The sequence below is a fragment of the Gossypium arboreum genome, chromosome 1 (assembly GCF_025698485.1).
Source record: "Gossypium arboreum isolate Shixiya-1 chromosome 1, ASM2569848v2, whole genome shotgun sequence".
NCBI lineage: Eukaryota > Viridiplantae > Streptophyta > Magnoliopsida > Malvales > Malvaceae > Gossypium > Gossypium arboreum.
The window spans coordinates 11,127,825-11,140,598 of record NC_069070.1 but is presented as its reverse complement, the minus strand read 5'-3'; the positions used below and the strand labels follow the sequence as shown (position 1 = coordinate 11,140,598).

At 35.1% G+C, this 12,774-nt stretch overlaps 1 non-coding gene across 1 annotated transcript; it reads right to left on the bottom strand.

Moving 5' to 3' along the window:
* Positions 1-400: 400 nt before the first annotated feature.
* Positions 401-506, bottom strand: LOC128282314 (small nucleolar RNA R71). The gene has a single exon (XR_008272549.1). It is a non-coding gene; the product is annotated as a small nucleolar RNA R71 (small nucleolar RNA).
* Between the last annotated feature and the right edge of the window lie 12,268 nt (positions 507-12,774).

Genomic DNA, 12,774 nt, shown 5'->3' with positions numbered 1-12,774 from the left:
CACAATCCAATACTTACTGCTAATGATAGAGATCATGTCATAAGATAATACGTTGTGCCATCTTTCAATGAAATAAATCTGGGAATTAGGAGGTTGGATACTGAGGCACCGCAATTCGAATTGAAACTGGTGATGTTTCAAATGTTTCAAATGGTGGGCTAGTTCAATGGTATGCCTACAGAAGATCCATATCTTCACCTTCGATTATTCATGGAAGTGAGTGACTCATTTCAAATAATTGGTGTTAATGAAGACGTATTGAGGTTCAAGTTGTATCCATACACGTTGCGAGATCGAGCACGAGCATGGTTGAATTCGTTGCCACCAAGTTCACTATCTACATGGCAGGAATTAGAAGAAAGGTTTTTGGTTAACTATTTTCCACTGAGTAAAAATACCAAGTTGCAAAATAAGACAACCACTTTTTCACAATTGGATGATGAATCCTTGTACGAGGCGTGGGGAAGATTCAAGGAGTTACATCGTAAGTGTCCTCATCATGGGATTCTGCATTGTATCCAGCTGGAGATGTTTTATAATGGTCTTAACGCACACACAAGATTGATGGAAGATGCTTTTATGAATGGTGTAATTTTGTTTAAGTCTTATAATGAGGCTTAGGAGATCATTAAGAGGATCGCTAGAAACAGTTATCAATGGCCAAAAAATCAAGAAACTTCAAGAAGATGAGTAGTCGGAGTTCACAAAGTCGACACACTGACATCACTCTTAGCTCAGGTATCTTCTATTTCCTCAATGTTAAAATAATTTACCGCTAATGGTTCTAATAATTTTGTAGCTCAATCACCAAGTCAATATGATGTTGTTTCTTAAATATATTGTGGGGATGACTATTCTTTCGAGAATTTCCCGTCAAACCCTGAGTCTATTTGTTATGTAAGGAATCAGTCTCAAAATAAAAGTGGATAAGGACCATAGTCCAACTTCTATAATCCTTTGTAGTGTAGTCATCTGAATTTTTCTTGGAGTAACCAAGGAAATGGACCGAACAACACCTACATGAAACATAAACTCGACCAATCTCAAGCGTTTAACCAACAACCTTTAAAAGCACATCAAGCTGAATCATCAAATAGTTTGGAGGACTTGTCAAAGGTGTACATGGCAAAAAACAATACCTTAATCCAAAGTCAACCAGGAACACTAAAAAATCTAGAGAACTAGATGGGTCAGTTAGCTATTGAGCTTTGTAATAGACCACAAGGAGCCTTAACAAGCGATACAGAAAATCCAAAGAATTTTGGTAAGGAACATTCTAAGGTAGTTGCGTTACGAAGTGGTAAGATTTTGGAACCCAAGGAGATTGTGGTTGAAGATGAGCCTACTGAGAAGGAGGAAAATCAACGAACGGTTGAAGTTTCTCCACCAGAAATGCCCAATGCTGATAAATCTGATGAGGTAAAATCTAAACTAGTGCATCCTGATAAGATAACACATTCTTTTGTAGATTTGCCTCCATAGAAAATTTGTCTGACTCAACCTAAAGTTCCATCACCTCCATATCCTTAAAGACTCTATCAGCATAAGCAGAAACATGAGGTGCAATATAAGAAATTCTTGGATGTTCTAAAGCAACTTCATATCAACACCCCTTTGGTGGAGGCTTTAGAGCAAATGCCCAACTATGTGAAGTTTATGAAGGATATTCTATCCAAGAAGAAAAGTGTAATGCCCCGTACCCGAGACCTTCACTGGAGTCGAACACGAGGTGTTAACAGACTTAATTCATTACTTAAACAGCTCAAACAATTTATTTTTAAAATTTTCAGTCAAGCTAGCAATCTGCGTCACATTCGCTTAAAAATTCATATATCGAGTTCCAAAACTTGAAATCCAATTCCGTAAATTTTCCCTAAAACTAGACTCATATATCTATTTAATAATTTTTTTCTAGAATTTTTGGTCTAGCAAATTAGTACAGTTTATTAGTTAAATTCTCCCCTGTTTCAGGGTTCGACTACTCTGACCTCTTTGTATTACGAATCAGATATCTCCTTGTACAGAGTTTCAATGACTATGTCGTTTGTTTCTAATAAAACTAGACTCAATAAGGAATCTTTACATATAATAATGACTTATAATTATATTTTAACAATTTATGGTGAATTTCCAAAATCAGAACAGGGGATCCAGAAATCGCTCTGGACCTGTTTCACAAAAATTTAAACATCTCATAAAATATAACTCATATACCTGTTTTGTTCCATCCATATGAAAATAGACTCATAATTCTTCAATTAAATATTTTATTCATCATCTAATTGTATCTCTACTATTTTTAATGATTTTTCAAACTCACATCACTGTTGCTGTCTGAATCTATTTTATGGTAAATTTTACCGATTTCATGGTTTCCATGGATTAGCTAGCAATTTAGCATACATAACACCAAATATGATCATGATTAGCCATTCCAATGGCTAATCATTACCAAGCATTTCCATACCACTCAATAACCATATCATAAGACCATATATACAAAATGATTATAATGCTATACATGCCATACTCAAAATATATAAGCCATTATGCCAAGATGGTATACGGATAGTGTGAGTGTGCCTCCGACCGTTCCCGATTTCCGAGCTGGCTTGTCAACACTACAAGGAATGAAAAGGACAGAGAAAGCATAAATGCTTAGTAAGCTCACATGCAAATAGCAAGTAACACAACTATATACGCAAACATAAAACATCATTTGCATAATCATCACCGAGACATTCATATTACATTTTCATTTATCATCTTACCATATTGTTGTTATATCGAGTTTTCAACCCGAGGGTTAAGTACATACCTGTTCAAAGTATTCATTTCACAACACTTACCAATACGTCCCTTTCATCTTGAGTATTCCTCCATTTGAGTAGAATTTTACCCGTTGAACACATCGGAATATAATTCGGATACATGGAAAGTTTGCACATAAGTGCCACATATGTAGACAAGCTACCATGTAACCCGCCCATAAGTGAACTCGGACTCAACTCAACGAGCTCAGGTGTTCGCATCCATAAGTGAACTCGGACTCAACTCAACGAGCTCGGATGCCTAGTTACATCTCTCGAACTCAGACTCAACCCAACGAGTTCGGACATTCGCATCCATAAGTGAACTCGGACTCAACTCAACGAGTTCGGATGCCCAAATATCCTAGTGACATGTCACTTGTATCCTAATCCATTCCTAAGGTTCAACGGACCTTTTCCCAATCATGTGTCTCAACCATCTTCTACGGAATGTCGATTCTGATACTCGGTAGTATTTCACATTTTCCAAGTATATCACATAATTTGACATATTAACAAACAATTATCACAAGTATAATATTTCATAATAATTATCATATCATTTAAAAACATTAAAACATTTAAAATAATAACTATGTTACCAACATTTAGATATGAACTTACCTCGTATGCGAAAATGGCTACTTTTACCATTTCGTCCACAACTTGGTATTTTCCCCATTTTAGCCCGAATTTTAGTTTTCCTTACTAATCGAGCTTGGAAGCTTGAAAAACCCTAGCCATGGTTTCTCCTTGCTATATTCGGCCAAGGGGTTGAAGATGAGCAAAATTGGCTTTGAATTTTGTATTTTAATTCATTTTACCCCTAAATGACCAAAATGCCCTTACTACTAAACTTTCCAAAAATTCCATCCATGTCCAATTTTTGTCCATAGACTTAGAAATTGGTAAAATTACTATTTAAGACCTCCTAATTAATATTTCAAAACAATTTCATACTAGAAACTTCTAGAATGCAAGTTTTACAAATTACTCGATTTAGTCCCTAATTTCAATTTAGGCACTTTATGCATAAAATTTCTTCACGAAATTTTCACACAATCATGAAATCATATCATAGACCTCAAAACAATCATAAAATAATTATTTCTATCTAGAATTTTGTGGTCACGAAACCGCTATTCCGACTAGGCCCAAAATTAGGATATTACAAAAAGAATTAGTGAGTGTGAGACAGTAGCCTTAACTAAGGAGTGTAGTGCATTCCTACAAAATAAGCTACCTTCGAAACTGAAGGACCCTAGAAGCTTTACTATACCCTGTAATATCAGAGAATTTTATTATGGTAAAGCTTTGTGCGACTTAGGAGCAAGCATCAACTTTATGCCCAAATCTATTTTCAAGTTTTTGGGAATAGGTGAAGTAAGACCCACTACTATGGCACTTCAACTAGTGGATCGATCATTAGCATATCCTGAAGGAAAGATCAAGAATGTTTAGGTAAGAGTTGATCAGTTTATTTTTCCTATTGATTTCATTGTGTTAGATTTTGAAGCAAATAATGAAGTACCAATCATCCTTGGTATATCTTTCCTAGCTATGAGAAGAACGTTAATAGATGTACAACAAGGAGAACTCACAATGAGAGTTCAAGACAATCATGTAACATTTCACATTATAAAGGCGATGAAATTTCCCAATCCGATGGAGGAATGTTCAGTGATGGAAGAATTAGAAACCTTGGTTTCTATGGAATGGGAAAGCATATTTGAAAAAGACCCATTAGAGAACACTTTAGGGTTTGAACCATTAGGAGATCAAAAAGGTTATGAAGGTTTGGCTTTGATGGAAGCCACTCTGAGGAGTTATGTTCAACCAGTACAGTTTGAACTGCTATAATTGGAAGTTCGAGAATTTATGCAATCCAAGTTGTCAAATGGGGAACCACCTAAAATCGAACTAAAGGTACTTCTTTCCCATTTGAAATATGTTTATTTAGGTAACTATTCTACCTTGTCTGCGATTGTTTCAGCAAAATTATCAAAACACTAAGAGGAGCAACTGATTATTGTTTTATAGAAATTTAAAAAGGCAATTGGTTGGACCATGGCTGACATTCGAGGTATAAACCTTCCTTCTATATGCACAAGATTATTCTAGAAAAAGGTGAGTGAGCTTGAATTGATGGGCAAAGGAGATTTAATCCTATCAAGAAAGAGGTAGTACGGAATGAAGTGATCAAACGGTTAGATGTGGAAATTATCTACCCAATCTCATATAGTTCATACAATTTCCAAGAATAAACGTAATGAGTTAATCCCGACGAGAGCTACCATAAGTTCGAAAATCTGTATTTACTACAGAAAGTTGGACAAAGCCACTCAAAATGATCTTTTTTTGTTGCTTTTCATAGATCAAATGTTAGATTAACTAGCAGGTACTAAATTACAGTATTTACTGACCATGCTGCCATTAAGTGCTTACTCACGAAAAAATATGTTAAACCAAGGTTAATTCGATGGATACATTTACTCTAAGAATTTGACCTTGAAATCCAAGTCAAAAAGGGTGTTAAAAACTAAGTAGCTGATCATTTGTTAAGGTTGGAACAAAATGAGGTAACCCCTTCTCTTGTTCCAATTAATGAAAATTTTCCTGATTAGCATATCTTCGATATAACACCCCTTAGTTGTATTCAATGTCGGAATAGGATTACGGAGCATTACCGGACTTATATATTAATTACAAATTCATTTTGCATACATTTTCACATTACAAGCAATCATCAATCAATCTAAAATATATTGTCCTTAATACGAGCCTACGAGGCCTTAAACATGCATTGGGAGTGGTTTGGAACTAAACTGATAACTTTGGAAATTTTTGGAACACTAAAGAAACTTTCTCAAAAACAGGGGACACATGCCCGTGTGGCCCGGCCACGTGTCTCACACTACCAACAGACACGCCCGTGTCATAGGTCGTGTGGACATTCGAAATAGGAGAACATGGCTGTATCCCAGCCCATGTCTGACCCCGTGTAACTCTCTAACTTGGGTCACACGGCCAACACACATGCCCGTGTGGCTAGCCAGTGTGCTCTAAAAATGGCCATACATGCCCGTGTGCCAGGCCGTGCCAAACCTGTAGGGTATACTAACTTATGCCGCATGGCCAAGTCACACGCTCCTGTGTGAGCCTGTGTAGAGCATACTGACTTGTTTTTAATTTCAACACTAGGGGACACACAGTCGTGTACATGACCGTGTATCTCACATGACTGAGACACAGGCCCGTGTCTCTGCCCTTGTGGACAAAAATAGGCTATTTACAAAGCCAATTTGCCACCCAAACTTATGCACACCTATACCAAATTCAAATGGCACAAAACATAGCATATAATAGGCATTCAATCAACCTCTCTTAAGCATATTTCACAGCATTTCCAACACCAACCAATACAAAACATATCAATACCAGAATATGCCATCTAAATTCATACCAAACTCAAATGTGCATTAATACCTAGATTCACTAGCATACCAATATTCATAATTCAACCATTTGCTATCCATAATACTAATTATTCACAAGCAGCACATATCCAACATTCAAAACATCACACAAGCCATATACACATATATATATATATACATGATTCAATCACCCAAAATAAGCCAACTTTTATGGCAATATACAAAACCAAACTTATAACATTTACAAGCCAATTCAAATGGCTACATTCATCATCAACTTATAAACCAAAATGACCAAAGTCCACATACATGCCATATACTCAAAAAAAAATAAGCTCAAAAAGTACCAAAGTGATAATAGGATAGTGTGATGAAATCTCTGACAATCCCTGAATCTGAGCTAGCTTGCTTTCACTATAAAAACACAAAAAAAAAAAATAAAGTAAGCTTTATAGCTTAGTAAGCTTGTATGAAAATAAGTATAATTACCAATTCAATCACAATTTAAATAACATAAATAATACATTCAATTTAACAATTCACACATTACCATGATTATTGATATCATGAATAAATTCATCAGCATACTTACTTTACAATTAACTTATCGATTATCACTTACTTGCCAAACTTATCACAAGTACATGAGCTGATCCATATCATTGTTTTCGACCTCGAAATATAATCTTTTCCCGTTGAACCATTAGGAATAAAAGTCGGATATTCAAAAGTCTCGCACACTAAGTACCAATATCATGGCCCGAAGCCAAAACAATGTAACTCGCACCCGAAGTGCCACATGTCTAGCCGAAGCTATCTCATATCACAAATAAGCTCACTCTCGAACTATTAACAGGCCTGCTCATACAAGGTGTAGCTCAAGACGTAGTTACACGGTGTTGCCCACACAAGCTGTCATGTAACCACAACACATGCCGGTATACTCAGCTACTGGTAGGACGTACAGGATCAGCACCCAGATCACATAATCACAATAACTCCTAATGATATGTCATTCGTATCCTAATCTATTCCTAAGGTTCAACCAGGATTTCCAATGTTGAATCGTCATTGAAACATTGTCGAACATGTCCATAGTCTCATATTCATAGTTTATGCAATATCAAAGCATTTAAAATACATTTATAATGAAACTTATTACATACAAACTTACCTTGAACGTAAAAAGGGCTAAACTAGTCGATTAATCGAGAACTTTGTTTTTCCCTCTATCTAGATCCAAGTTTTGCTTTTCATAATCTATATATAATCAAAATTAACTTTTTAAATCATCTCTCTATTCAATTTAGTCCAAAATTCACTTTAAGGTATTTTTACACAATTTCCCCTAATGTTTCACATCTTTTACAATTTAGTCCTTATTTCATAAAATCACAAATTAATGCAATTAAATACTAATATATGCTAGCCGAATTACAAATAGGTCCTTAGAAGCCTATATTTTCCATTTATTTCACATTTTAACCACTAATTTTCCACATTTCACTATTTAATCCCTAATTTACATTTTTACTAAAATCACATAACAAAACTTGAATAATTCACAACAAGCATCCATAATCTATCAAGAAACTTCAAAAATCATACATATTCACCAATGGAAACATCCTAAACCTTTAATAATTTTACAAATTAGTCCCTGGGCTAGCTAGACCTAGTTGCAACGATCTTAAAAACATAGAAATCATTAAAAACGGGAAAAAATCATACCTTAATGAGCTATTAAACCATGGCCAAATGGAAAACTTAAAAGAATGGCTTTCTTCTCTTTAAAATTGGTTGAATATGATGACATTAGGTGAAGATTTTATTTTGTTTTATTTATTTTAACTTAATTTCTAAATACCAAAATTAACCTTGGCTATAAAACATAAAAATAACTTAATACTTGTCCATACTAGTCCAATTATATTTCAAATGGTCTAATTACAACATAATGACCTCCACTATTTAATTTCATAGCTAATAAACCCTTTTAGTTTATAGAACTCCAATTTTTCACTTTACACGATTTAGTCCTTTTTATCAAATTAACTAATCAAACGATAAAATTTCTTAACGAAATTTTCACACAAACATATTATCATGATGTAAAAATTAAAATAATAATAAAATAATTATTTTGACTTTGATTTTGTGGTCCCGAAACTACTATTTTGATTTGACTAAAAATGGGTTGTTACAACTCTCTCCCCTTAGGGATTTTTATCCCCAAAAATCTTACCAGTGAATAGGGTTGGGTACTGTTTTCTCATAGCTTCTTTGGGCTCCCACATGGATTCCTCAATACCATGCCATTGCCATAAGACTTTCACCAAAGCTTTGTGTTTATTTCTCAACACTTTAACCTCTCGAGCTAAAATTCTGATCAGTTCTTCGTTGTATGTCATATCAGGTTGAATTTCAATGTCTTTCGAACAAAATTGCATACGAAGGATCTGATCTATATCGACACAAAATCGACACATGAAACAAATTATGAATTTTCTCTAACTCAGTCAGTAAAGCTAGTCGATATGCCACCAGCCCTATTCTATCAATGATCTCATACGGCCTGATGAAACACGGACTCAATTTGCCTTTGCGACCAAATCGAAGTATTTTCTTCCATGGAGATACTTTCAAGAATACTTTGTCACCAATCTGAAATTCAATGTCTTTTCGTTTCAAATCCACATGCGATTTCTGTCGATCTGAAGCCGCTTTCAGACTATTGCGTAATTACTTTCACGTTTTCTTCAGTCTCTCGAATTAAATCAACCCCGTGAATATTTTTCTCACTCAATTTGGTCCAATACCATGGAGTTTGGAATTTTGTGACCATACAAAGCTTCGTACGGTGCCATATTTATGCTCGATTGAAAGCTGTTATTATACACAAATTCAACCAACGACAAATATTTTCCCCAATTGCCTTCGAATTCCAACACACAACAACGAAGCATATCTTCGAGAATCTGAATTACTCTCTTAGACTGACCATTGGTTTGCAGATGAAATGTTGTACTAAAATTCAACCTCGTACCCAAAGTTTCTTGCAATTTCTTCTAAAATAGTGATGTAAACCTCGGATCTCTATCCAAAATAATCGAAATTGGCACCTGGTGCAATCTAACGATCTCAGATATGTACAATTCAGCTCATTTATCAAGCGAATAGTCAGTACATACCAGAATGAAATGTGCAGATTTCGTCAGTTAATCAATGAAAACCCAAATAACATCTTTCTTCTTTAGAGACAGGGGTAATCCTGATACGAAATCCATCGTAACTCTATCCCATTTCTATTCTGGTATCATCACAGGTTGTATCAATCCTGAAGGTACTTGATGTTTGGCTTTGACTTTTTGACAAACTAAACATCTCAATACAAATTCTGAAATGTTTCGTTTCATACTCGACCAACAATATAATTGTTTCAAATCATTGTACATTTTGGTACTCCCCAGGTGAACAGATAAAAAATCACAATATGCTTCGTGTAAAATTTTCTGAATAAGTTTGGAATTCTTTGGTACACAAATTCTACCTTGGAACATTAAACAATCATTGGATCCGATCTGATAGTCTGAATCATTAATCAATTCACATTGCATTCTTTTAATTTGTAATTCGGTATCACTCTTTTGAGCTTTGCAAATTTGCTGAAGAAAAACTTGTTTAACTTTCAACTCTGCTAGAATTGAACCATCATCGAACAAAGTTAGTTGAGTATTCATCGCTTTCAATGCAAATAGAGGTTTTCTACTCAAAGAATCTGCGACTACTTTTGCTTTTCCTAGTTGATAATCAATTACTAAATCATTGTCTTTAAGCAGCTCGAGCCATCTTTGTTGTCGTAAATTCAAATCTTTCTAGGTCATTATATACTTCAAGCTCTTGTGATCAGTAAAAATGTGACACTTTTCACCGTACAAATGATGATGCCAAATTTTAATGCGAAAATAATAGTGGCCAACCCTGGCAATTGTGTTACTCGATATTGCATTCTGAATCTTATATTTCTTAGCTAATTTTGGGAAATCCCGTATGAAATGATCTTGTGAACCACATTTAAAACAAGCCCGATTATTCATTCTACAATCACCAAAATGTTGTCTTCCACATTGCTGACATTCAGGTCTATAATTTCTCACACTGCCAACACTCGACACTGAGGTAACTTGAGCTTTAGGACTTGAAAATTGTTTTCCACGATCTTTGCTCAAATACCCAATTGAAACATTTGGACAAGTGAAAAAATCTCTAAATTTCTTTGACGAAATTTGATATGGCTTATTCATCGACCTTTTTCTCGAGTCTCTAGCCTCTGAATCTACTTTTCTCTTTTCTTTGCTAAGTTCATCGGCTTTGTAAGCTCTATAAACCAAAACAACAAATTCTTTCAATTCTAGAATTCTGACTAAATGTTTAATATCCTCGTTTGATAAACCGTAATGTATACATATTTTTATCACATGCTTAGCACATTTATGGATGGTTTCTCTTTAGATTTGGTGAATTCAATGCTCCTAATCTTTTAATTTCATGTTTTATACTTAGGTGAGCATAGAAGAGTGAAAAGAGCGAGAAACGAGCCGAAAATGGAGAAAATAGACCCACATGGGAAATCAACATGACCTGGACTTCCTCACATGGGAGTGTCATACGGTCGTGTCCATTTGGTAGGATCGAAGCATGACTTACACAGGTAGACTACACGCCCGTTCCTATTCAACAACCTTGACCACGGGCTGGAGTAATCATACACGGGCGTGTCCCTGCCGAGCCCAAGTATAGCCCTATTGGAAAAAGGCCACCTTTGAGGGCTCTTAGGCATTCTAAAGCCTATTTAAACACCAGAAGAGGCCCTTAAAAGGGGGACGGTGAGTAAGAGGAAAGGAATTACTCAAGGGAAGCCTATTGGTCCATCTTAGAAGCCAGATTCATCGTCAAGACTGAAGATCTCCCTTCAATTTCCATTCGGGGGTTTTTTGGGTTTTCTTTATGTTTTGTATTCATTATTCTTCTGAGATGTTTTCTTTTATAATTATGAACTAAACCCTCTAAATACCTAAGGGGAATGAAACCTAAGACAGATCTTGTTATTATTATCTGAATTATCTGATAAATATTTGACTTGTTCTTAATTATGTGTTCTTAAGTCTTGTTTTAATATTCCAGGATATTGATTCAAGTTAATGCTCTTATTCAGAGGAGGAAAAGACCCTGTCTAAGAGTAAATTTGTCGTAATTAAGCGGAGTTGATTGTACGCCTAGAGATAGGGTGATAAGATTTTTCCTGATTAGGGTGAAACCTAATAAGGGGATCCATATATCGAGTTAATGCAACACTAGGACATTAATTAGAAAGAGATTTCAATTAATCAACCTAGGGTTAGACGTTATTAGTCTTGAGAGAGATAATAATATAACTTAGGGATTTCTATGGATCAAGTCAAATGAATAAATCGTCTGATTCAGAGTCAAATAACAAGTGAAGTCTAGGTGGATTTTTCATTGGGTATTGTCTTAATCAATCAAATTTTCCCAAAAGCTTTTCCCCAATTTCTCTCTATGCACTCTTAGTTAGTTAATTAGTTTAGATAAACAAATCCCTTAATTTTTAGGCTAGATAATAAAAAGAAAGTAATTACTAGTACTCTTGGCTCCTTTGGCTTCGACAATCCGGTCTTGCTAAAGCTATACTACTATTCTATAGGTACACTTGCCTTCATCATGATAATAGTTAGTTTCAAGAACGATTAATTATAAATTTTTAAAATCTATCACGAATATCGCGTATCAAGTTTTTGGTGTCGTTACCCGGGAACTAGGATATTAGGAACACTCAATTTTTATTACTTTAGCCATTCTACTTTATTTGCAATTTAAATTTTTATTTTCTTTTCTAATTTTTCTTTTATTCGTTCCTGGCAGGTATTTGTAGTGTATGACTAGAAGAAACTCGTCGGGACCATTACTGTTTGATAGTGAGATCGATTGCATAGTTCGTAGAAACTGAAGAGAAATAAGGCCAAGCTTACGATACACAGAGGAAGAGCAAGAGGACGATACTTCAACCACAACTGAGGAGATGGCTGAGAACCAAGAAAATTTGCTACCTCTTGCGATTGCTGCTAATCAAAATCCTGCTCCATGTACTATGTATGATTATGCTAAACCTTCTTTAACAAGAACTAAATTGAGCATAGTTAGGCCTGCTGTTGCTGCAAATAATTTTGGACTAAAACTTAACACCATTCAAATGATCCAATAGTTTGTTCAGTTTGATGGTTTGCAGGACGAGGATCCCAACGCTCACTTGGCAAATTTCTTAGAGTTTTACAACACTTTTAAAATCAATGGCATTTCTGATGATGTCATTCACCTTCGGTTGTTTCCCTTTTCATTGAGGAATAAGGCTAAACAATGGTTGAACTCATTACCACGAGGGTCAATAACTACTTGGGAACAAATGACCGAAAAGGTTTTATTAAAATATTTTTCGCCGGCTAAAATAGAAA